Source organism: Sceloporus undulatus, chromosome 6 (assembly GCF_019175285.1).
Source record: "Sceloporus undulatus isolate JIND9_A2432 ecotype Alabama chromosome 6, SceUnd_v1.1, whole genome shotgun sequence".
Classification (NCBI taxonomy): domain Eukaryota; kingdom Metazoa; phylum Chordata; class Lepidosauria; order Squamata; family Phrynosomatidae; genus Sceloporus; species Sceloporus undulatus.
The window spans coordinates 157805075-157808212 of record NC_056527.1 but is presented as its reverse complement, the minus strand read 5'-3'; the positions used below and the strand labels follow the sequence as shown (position 1 = coordinate 157808212).

The window sequence follows — 3138 nt, the reverse complement described above, 5'->3', positions numbered from 1 at the left end:
CCCATGCATCATTTAAACAGCATACCTCCAAAGAGACCCGAAGCAGCTTTATTTTGGCAGTCTGTAACAGGCCCATGTGTTTTTAATAGAATTGACATTTACCACATATACTCATGTACAAGTCGACGTCATGTATACGTCAACGCAATGTTTCAGGGTCAAAATCATGGATTTTGATATGACCCATGGATAAGTTGAGGGTAAAACTTACAGGGCCCTAACAAAGGATGGAAAAGGGAAAATACCACTTCCGTTACTCCTTCTCTGGACCTCTCCTGACCACCTAACACTGGCCCTGTACAGACAGGCCAAAATAAAACTGCTTCGGGTCACTTTGGAGGTATGCTGTTTAAATGATGGATGCGTCCTAAGAGTCCAGAAGCCGTGCCAAAGCCACGCTCCAGTCCTAAGAACTAATATGGCAGATATAGAAATGACAGCAACCAGCAAAACCCAAGCAGCTTTATCATTAAGAACTTGTGCTTCTTTAGATCAATCTAAAGTCTATTGAATAAATGTATCTAAATTTTCTATTGATTTGGTACCTATCATAAAAGGTTTAAAAAAGTGCATCAGTTTTCTAAAAGAAAAGTGCTTTCAAAAGTTATTTCAGGCAACAGCGACTCCTGGTGTGCAATGACAAAAAACACCGCTAAGCACAATTCTTTTTGTATTGCACAGAAGTAAATCTCATTGAGTTTGAGGCTTCCACATGAGGAAAAAGAATAGAGTCTGATGGTACAACAAGATTGGGGAGTGTGGTCTGCAATGGAATTATATTTTTCTGGAGAGGTCTGGTTTGACTATTATGAGACATAACTCAGTAACATTCTGTCTGGATTACTGTAATATACAATCCACATTCCATAGCATGGGGCTACCTTTTAAAAGGGGCAGTTTTAGCTGTTCCTAACCCTAAGATGGAAATGGCTTGAAGGCACACAAATGTTGCAGCAGTCTAAGATTTGCAGATGATACCATAATACTGGAAGGAATATGAGAGATATGATATGGAAAGATTATTGAAGAAAGTCAAAGCAGTATGCATAAAGGCAGTTGTTGTTGTTGTTGTTGTTGTTATTATTATTATTAGCTTTATTTATAAAGCACCATAAATGTACACGGCACTGTACAAAAACCAAATAAAATCAAGAATATATTCAGTTTTACAGCTGAACATCAAGAAAATACAAATTATTTTGTCTAGTTCCTTCACAATGATCTATATAATTTTAAAGTAGCCAATGACGTGATTGAAATAGTTCAAGATTTTCACAAACTATTTCCATACCGAATCATCAATCAGAGCAGAGATTGCAGTCAAGAAATCAAAAGAACACTAGGACCAGGAAGGGCAACTATGAAGGAACTAGACAAGACCCTGAAGTGTAAAGATATATCATTAAATACTAAAGTTAGGATTGTCCATGCCATTGTATTTCCCATAAGGTTGTGAAAACTGGGCAGTGAAGAAAGCTGAAAGAAAGAAAATCAACTCATCTGAAATGTGGTGCTGGAGAAGAGTGCTGAGGATACCATGGATGGACAAAAAGATAAAGTTCATTCAGTTCAAGGTTGCAGAAGAGGAGTTGCACATGTATTGCAATAGCTATTGTGTATGCAAGTTGCATTGCATGTTACATTACACAGAAAGATTGCATATTCAGTTGTGCAGCATCACAATTCCCTAATGAAGCAGCATTACTCAGCCACCTGGTAACTCTGTGAGTATCAAATTATGTGCCATTTCTTCACTTTAAGGCCCGATACAGATGGGCACTTTGTGGCATGGCGATACTAGGGTTAGGGACCGCGCACCAACCACACGGTCCCTAACCCTAGTACAGAGTGGCGGTGTACTAATGGTGGTGTCCTGTGTACACGGGTGCTGCCATGGTGACGTAAGTGCCACGCAGCATCCACACGGCGGTGTGCATCGCTGACATCACGAGTGCACCAGTGGCGCACTTGCAACATCACTCCAGCGCTGTAAAAAGAACCCATTTTTTCAGGTTCTTTTTACTCCAGAGGGAAGCCATATGGTTTGGTGGCTACGGCTTCCCTCCGGAGGGAAATAGGCTGCCAGCAGCCCACCCTTGTAGGGCAGTCTTTCCCGGGCCTAAAATAGAGGCTGCAATCTTGCATGGTTGTTCTGCATGTGGAACTCCATTACATCTGGCCATTTACTACCATTACCCAGAGCTACCATAAAGCTGCTGAAACCCTCTACCCATGGCCATTCATGCCCGGAGGAGAGGGGACTGGAGATCCCAGAAAGGTCTAGCTATGTCCCCATAGACAGATATGAAATGATTATTTCTGCCATAGTCCTTTGGAGGTTTCAGAAGCTGATATAATCATTTCAGATCTGGCTACTGAGACATAACTGGATAGTTCTGTAATCTTCCCCTCTCCTTTACCAATTGTAAAATTGTTGTTAAACAGTTGGTGTAAAAATGTTAATTTCTTAAACATTTTAATTTTTTAAAATAAAATAAAAACTACAGCCATTCCCAACTCTTTACAATGAGCGTTGCCCCACTCATGTCATCTCTCTTTGGCTTTTTAAAAGGATACAGGCAAATGCCACGGCCCATTTCTGCCAAAAGGCACACGTTTGCGGAGCCGTTGTACTGAACATCAGATCAACCTGATAAAGGTTGATGACAACAAGAAGCTGGGTGAGTTGGTAGGTCTCTGCAAGATTGGCAGAGAAGGAAAACCCCGCAAAGTTGTGGGCTGCAGTTGTGTAGTTGTGAAATACTATGGCAAAGAATGTCACCTGGTGTCAGCTGGTTTGGTTTGTACCCCCCTCCCCACATCCCCTAATGACACCCCAGACTGGTACTGTATTTGTGTCTATTAAGTAACTATTGGCGGGTTACACACCGCCATTAAAGTACGCACAGAGCGCGTACTAGGGTTAGGGAGGTGCGGTGCTTCTGCACCTCCCTAACTCTAATACACGCTCTGCACGTAAAAATTGACGGCAGCCGTTCCAGATGGCTGCCGCCATTTTTATGTAGCGGACGCTGTGATTCCGCACATGTCACGGCGGCTATGACGGCGCGAGTGAGCCAGCGGCGCTTTGCGGCGTCATAGCTGCGCCGCGAGGAGCTCCATTTTGGAGCTTCTTTT

At 42.6% G+C, this 3138-nt stretch overlaps 1 protein-coding gene across 1 annotated transcript in view; it reads left to right on the top strand.

Annotated features, from left to right (window-relative positions):
• LEO1 (LEO1 homolog, Paf1/RNA polymerase II complex component) overlaps nt 1–3138 on the top strand; it is a 70253-nt gene that overhangs the window by 43437 nt on the left and 23678 nt on the right. The gene's annotated exons all lie outside the window — the stretch shown is intronic.